Here is a 7,703-nt window from a genome sequence, read left to right as displayed (position 1 = left end):
TAATGAACGATACCACATGTAATGATCATTTTAGATGTATTCGTCATTGGTTGATGTAAATCTAGCATTTCTTTATATAGCAATCTATTGGAATGCGAGTGACATACCTTATAGCTATTCAGCCTTACATCTTCGCATTTCTTCAACGATTCAAACACAGAACGTATTGTACTAACCGTCACCAGACTTTGAACTGGCAATATTACATCTGCGAAAAAGATTTTACTTGGATTAGATCCTTCTCATTTGAATCAACGTACGTAAATTTTGTTACTGTTTTGTACTGCTCCATATTTACTGAAATCCACGGACATGTTAATCTCCACAGTTTCTGTACTGCGAACAAATAGCGGAATTTTTGTTTACTTTTCTTAATGATTATGTACATGCACACCGAATACAGAGTATTTCACAACGTTCTGACGATTTTAAATTTGAAAACCGCGCGCTAAAAATGAGATACAGCTACGATCGCACCGTTTATTAGTAGTGCAGGGTGTAAAGTTTCAACCCATATATAGGTCAGTAATCATGTCGTCCTGGTCGAAGCAACATCGTTCGTTCTCGGTGGAGTGCTGTTTTCGCTACTGTGTATTTGCACGTGAAACGTGCCTTCAAGATTCAGTCGCGATATCCAATTCCTGCTCCTGGAACAATACTGAATAGGGTAAGAAAGTTCCGCGCAACTGCCAGCGCATCTAATCGAAAGTCAACCCTCAGAAAACCGTCCGAACTCCCGAGAACACCCCTCGCTCAACCGATTTAACAGTGCCATACATTTACCTGTGGGGTTATTTGAAGGTGAGAGTGTACTCCGTCCGGCCGTGAAGCTTGAACAGTTAAAAAGTCGAATTCAGGATGAAATTTACAGAATTCCTCCAGCAGTTACGAAAGATGTGTTCAAAAACTGAGTGAAATGTCTCGAGTATTGAGTAGCATCAAGTATTAGACATTTGCCTGATGTCGTATTTGATAAGTAAACTTGAATAATATAGTATCTTGTCTAAAATGTTCATCTTTGTTTACCGATTAATTTGTGCGTCACTAAAATTCGTCAAGACGCTGTGGAACACCCTGTACAGCACATAATAATAATGCCTTACTGGCATTAATCATAGTATTATTAATCAGTGCAACAATGTACAGCATACAGAATTATATATGCAGGAAGAGAACGAATCACTTACCACACACATCATATACTGTACGCATTACAGTACAAATCAGACTTCCTTCTTTTTATGTTTCATCATACTATTCTTTCGACAACTTTACATTTATAATATGGTGGAGCTTTACCGTATCCCATTCAAAATAAATGAAGAAATGTAACTCAAAAGTAATGAGTGTACTTAATTCCTCTGAAAAGATATTGTTTGGCGTTGGGATGTATCACAGCGATCACAGGAGCATACAAAGCAAGATAAATCATAAGGAGATCAATTCTGATTAGGTTCACTCCTATTGTTGGCCAAAAAAAATTTTTCCATTACCTTGTTTCGTAGTGGTCGATTCAGAGTTGTTGTTTGCTGGTGCTTGGTGCTTGGTGATGACAGACTTTGATGATATGAAATATAAAGTGATAAAATGTTTTGCATCATACAAAAACATATTTTGTGACAAGAAATTTAGACTGCAAACTTCCAGTTGTAAAGACTGCAAATCTGCTTATAATGACACGTATATGGTGTACAGGTCGATGTGTCACCAAACCAATCGCTTGCTAATGTAACTGAAAGTGAAACAGAGAAAAATTCTGAACATATCATTACTAAAAATCTGTCTGTTGGACCACTGTGAAATAAACACTTAAGTGTATTTGAATACTATTCTTATTATTTTTAATGGCGTAATTAAAAAGAAAATGCCTCCTTACATGAAGGCAGGCAGAAACGATGTTCAGGAGGAAATATGTGCCTCAATTATTTTTTAAATCGAATAACGAAAAATTATCACGGATTTAAAATAGACGGTGATACGTGACACAACTGAATCTTTCGCTTAGCACATTAAATTAATTTATAACAGAGTGCCTTGTAGGCCCTCGTATTTTCAACTTCAATTGTATTTAGATGTGGGTCTGGCATGACCAATATGGCAACTGCAAAGAGGTAAAAAATTTCTTGCTCAGAAAGTTTCTTTTATTAGATAGTCTACAAGACCCCATGAGAACTTTATGTCCTACATGGAACGCGATTTGTCTTCTCCCTTTGTGAGTAGGTGTTTCTCTGCATTTGGCTGCTTACTGTATATTTCTCACAACGAGGTCAGTGGTAAATGTGCGACGTATAAGACACTCTTTGGCCATGCAACAGATTCCTTTATCAAACTAAGGTCTCTTATTGTTTAATACTAGGAGTGGGGTAGCTGAATGGAATCATTAGGCAGTTTATTGAGCATGTCTGGAAATGATTTTAAACATTTCTTACACGCACCAAATTACTTGTGGCAGAATAACCAAGAGTTTTTTACCATGTCATACATCATATTTTTGGTCATTTCGATGAGTGATGATACAGATTATACAGCGATGAAAACGGGTTGTGTCCCTCACCACTTCATCATTTGAACCAAGAATTTTGATTTGAACTGGGCTCATTGTCAGAAATACTCACATAAAAAGTAATTTCCGAGTACAAAATAGCTCAAATGGCTCTAAGCACTATGGGACTTACCATCTGAGGTCACCCGTCCCCTAGACTTAGATCTACTTAAACCTAATTAACTTAAGGATATCACACATCCACACCCAAGGCGGGATTCGAACCTGCGACCGTAGCAGCAGCGCTGTTCCTGACTGAAGCGCCTACAACAGCTTGGCCACAACGGCTGGCTTTTCCAAGTACAACACTGATCGTTATTCCTGTGGCCTTTTGTAGGAGCATAAGCACCACTAACTTCGATGTTAACCCAGTGGTCACTAATATGTATGGAAATTCAGAATGTGTCTCAGGATTGGTCCAAATAGATCAACTGCTTCCGACTCTCATAATCCCGACAGAATTATTGGATACATTGGGGCTGCATACGACACGCCCACTTCCTTCGCTTTTTACAAATTTTACTCCTTTCTAGTACTTGACACACTCTCCTCCACACGCCCTATAATAACAGGACTACCTCAGTATTTGAAAACACTTATTACCCACAATATTCGCACCAGCTCAGACTTGTGGAACAAACCAACTTCTTAACTAGTTTCTCATGAATGACGAGCAGCCATCTAGAGTCCCCAGGGTTCCTTCTCTTGAACAACACATTTCCCTTAACTAAACAGTACTACCACAAGGCAGCTTGATATATCTCACACCATTTTACTTTTACATCCTTTAATGCCTCAAGAGACGTTGTTACAGAATTTTGGAACGTTGCATTTTTTTAAGCAGGATAAACTAAAACTGTTGTTTTGTCCATCTCCATCGGGACAATGCAGCGAACTATCAGGTGTCCGCAACAAGGCTTCCACAGTCATGTTCTTCATTCCAGGGATCTGTTCAGTACTGAACTGGAATTCTTGTAAATACAGCATCCAGCGCACGACTCGTACTTGAATCCAAAAAGGTAATACCTAAGTTCTGTAAGGACCCCTACAATGGCCAGGACTTCCTATTCTCTCAAGAAATAGACCAGTTCCCGAACGTTTGGTGGTATTACAAAAAGATATGTTTAGATCACGGTGGTCCAAAATTAGTGCGTTAACTAGCACTATTAAGTTCCATTTGTGCTGTTTCGTCCCATCAACAGTCCTCTTCTTTTCCCGTCAGGCTGCACAACCGTGGAGTCGACAGAATTGTAGAGTCCATGAACCATTTATAAAAATTAACTAACCCAAAATATGCTCTCAGTTGTCTCTTGGTCTCTGGAACTGGATAATTTTTTACTACTGTTGTTTTGTGAGCGCCAGTCCGAATACTACCCCAGAAACAATATGTCCTAGGAAATCCATGCTCCGTTGCCCAAATTATTATTAAGATTGATAGTAACATCTCCCTCTCAAATACACCTAAAACGCTATGGTTCTCTTACCAAGTTTACTGGGCGATTAATATCTTATCGACATAAATAATTACTCTTGATTTGAACTCTTCTTTGAGTATGGAATCGAGGGCGCTAATAAATGTGGTTGACAAAATGTTAAGATCCAAGGGAAGCTGCATGAATTGACAACAGGTTGCACAACAGAATAATGCTGTAGATTGTCTACACATGGGATCTAATACAACTTGCCAATACCCAGACTGCAAGTCAAAGGAAGACCGTACTCTCACTCCATGAAATTTTTGTGAGACCTCACACAAGCGTTATGGGCTACCTGTTTCAGGAAGTATTATGGTGTGGATTTGGCTCAATTCCAAAACCAGTGTGACTGTTTCAGCGTAATTACCAATGGACATTATAGGAATACACAGCTCTTTCAATTATTTCGTGCTTTAGCAAGTCCTGAGTTCCTCTTTTCACTTTCTCCTCTTGTGCTAGATGGTTTGGTTGGTTCCCATGGAAAACTTTTCAAGTTCCTTGACTCGAATCTCTTAAACGAATGTTTAATAACACCTTGTGCCTCTGAAAACACTCTACCATGCCGCTGCAGTACTTGGCATAGCTCTGTTTGCTCCGCTTTGGGCGCACCTCTGACACGACATGTATACTCTCTTCCACTATTAGTTATTTGTATGTCTTGTTATTGGCAAGACATCCCAGAATCGTCGGCCTGGATATGACTGATAGGTTCCTCGGAATTGTTAGGCAAACTTGATTCTGAAATTGCCTTCAGACAACATATCCTTAACTATTTGCTCATCATTTGATCTTCAAACCGGATTCTTTTTTCAGCGCCATTTACATTCACGACAACTTCTTCTCCACCCAGGTTCGGTACCTCTATGTGGGCAATTAGGAAATAGTGCCTAAAATCACCTCAACATGCCTACTAAACTAAATTATATTTCCACTTCCAGACACTTGGAAACTGACCGATTCTATCGTCTTCGTATTCTTACACGAATTCCCTGCAATCATAACTCTAGTTATGTTCCCAGCATGTTGCTGATAGTGGAGAACCGACTCCCTATGTCAAAAATACTACAACGAGCTATCGAGCCAACAGAGACACTAGTCACTGGACTCAAGGCTGATACCCCTCGGCCTCTTCAAACAGAACTCCTCTTATATCTTCCCCGGCAAGAAAATTTACAACTGATTCGTCTGATTTTGCCAGTTCTCCTTCACCTTATGCCTCGTTTACTCGTCACTATGACGTTGATGGCCTATTTACCGGTGGGCTCCTCATTGGATTGGCTGAGCGAGTTCCTACCCTGCTCAGTACCACGAAGTTTTCATCTTGACTGTGGTCCATAAAGATTTACATTACCGAAATTTGACCTCTACCTGTTCCTCCTGTTTCGACTCTCCCTACAGCGACCCCAGCCACATTCTTGGCTGTTGTTTCTGTTCCAATTTCTATTGCAATATAGGTGATTATGTCTTTCAGATTGCCCTGGCATTCGTATTCTGTCACCTTCGTTAAATCTGTTGTTGCTACATCATGTGTTCTGAGGTGTATAAGTGTAGTTTTTTTTTCTCGCCACCTATTATTTAGTGGGCACTCTTCAGCATCATAATCTAACTCCTCTAGCAAATTCTCAAAGGCTTCAAGGTCGTCTCTGTATCTACCCGTCAATACAATGTGCTCCAAGATGCATTGGTAACTTAGTGAAACAAATTCTGGTAAAAGCCGATAGACAGTATGGCTGATACAGTGACTGGTTCTGTTGCAGCATGTACCCAAAAAATTGGATAGAGGTTGGCGGAACTGGGCTGGTAGAAGGTGGGCATCATTATCATGCTGTATTTCACATGATCCTACTCTGCCTTTGACCAACGCACATCGAGGAACGTCCGACAAAATTTCTTGTAATTCATATATTCTGTAGCCATTGCACACATTCTCATGGTGTTTCCTGCCTTCAAATATCTGCACAGGAGCTATACCCGATAATCATTTGGCCATGCCAGAGGTAGACCAGAATAAAATTGCTCAATCTAGACTTGTAAGAGAATTCTGTTCTAAGAGTTTCGGAACACTTGGAATTTTCTAAGTGTAAGCAAATGCTCATAATCGAATTAGTCCATATCCCTTCATGATGAAGATCCCTATACGCTCCCACTGTGCCATCCCACAATGGTTAGATCCTTGATCATAATCTCCTTCAAGATCCGAATCGTTATGATAATCGTCTCATCTTTCACTGGAAGTGTTATCTTCCCCACCCACTTCAAGACTTAATCTCCTTTGTAAGTGCACAAGCCGTTCACAGAACTTATTGGTTAAGTTTCACTGCTGCTTGTTAATCTCGCACTGCCCTTGTTTGAACTTAAATAACTACTTTATTACCTCTGTGTGCAAAATCGGAACAGACAGAGCCTTGAGGAGTTAGGTGAAAGGGAGAAAAGCAGAAATCGCTGATCTAATGCTTGACCTAATTCTTTATCATTTTCTCTTGGATTTTCAAATTCGTTTCTCGAACTTCTATTTGTCTCATTAACGGTCAATCTCAACGCCCCAGATTTATCTACTAATTCTTGGATTTGTCCCAAAATTTGCTCATGAAAGCTACCATACTTTCCGCAATTACACTGCCGACTGCCTTTACGATCTTATGCTTATCTTTCTTCTGCTGGCTATTCAGGAGCTGCAAGTCAAGTAACATTACTGCTCGTTTGCTTCTTTTCCCTGAATCGTTTCAATCCTCCTTGCTAGTTTCTTACTTTCATATACCTGTTCCTTCCTAAGTTCTTCTCTTAATTGTGTGACAAACTTGCGAAATCGTTGTACAGTGTTTTGGCCCTCGTCAGTCTTAGTGAACTTAGTGAATTGTCTTTTGCATCCATCTCTAGTTTCTTCCACGTTACCCTCCAACTTTTTACCTACTTCTCTTAATTCTTTGGCCTGACATTTCACTTACACTCCTGGACATTCGGTCTGCACTTCTAAAATTTCTTTTAACTGCTTCATTCCCATTATAAGTCCCTTAAGTACTCCAAGAGTGATCGCTGGCTAACAGATCCACTAAATGCTAGGTTGCGTGCTCTGACTTGTGCAGTTGTAATGTTGCTCGCCACAACTGGAATTCAGACCATATCATTCACTCTACTTTCTCCGCTCTGAGGAGTAGCTTGTGTGTTTAAAATTTCTACAGTAACAACGCCATCTAAAGACGTTGAATCATGATGACTAGCAATCATTACAAATTCACTGTTTACACTCATACTTTATTCCTCTATGGAGAAGCATGTTCGCAAATAATTTATTGCTTATAATGACCTTGTAACGCGACTATTACTTAGCATCTCTCTCGGTTTTTCTGGTGCTGCTCTCTGAAAGTAAACGGCAAGCAATTTCTACTCTGTTTTGCACATCGAAATATTTATTATTGTATCCTCCTCGGCAACTGTAGTTGCATATAACGAAATAGTAAGCAACCAGTAGCATAAAAAAATTTAATTTCTTTGCCATTTTCATCTTACTGTTGACATTCGCAAATAATGCGATAGGTATAACCTTCTGAAGAAGGGCACTAAGTGCCAGAAACCAGTAAGGAAACGATACTTCTTTTATGCAACTGGTTGTTTAGTATTTCGATATATACAAAGAACTATTACAAATGACTAATTATATGCAAAAAATCCTAACGTCCCTACAGATT

This window comes from Schistocerca americana, chromosome 1 (genome assembly GCF_021461395.2).
Source record: "Schistocerca americana isolate TAMUIC-IGC-003095 chromosome 1, iqSchAmer2.1, whole genome shotgun sequence".
Lineage (NCBI taxonomy): Eukaryota > Metazoa > Arthropoda > Insecta > Orthoptera > Acrididae > Schistocerca > Schistocerca americana.
The sequence above is the reverse complement of the archived record's forward strand: the minus strand, read 5'-3'. Positions refer to the sequence as shown.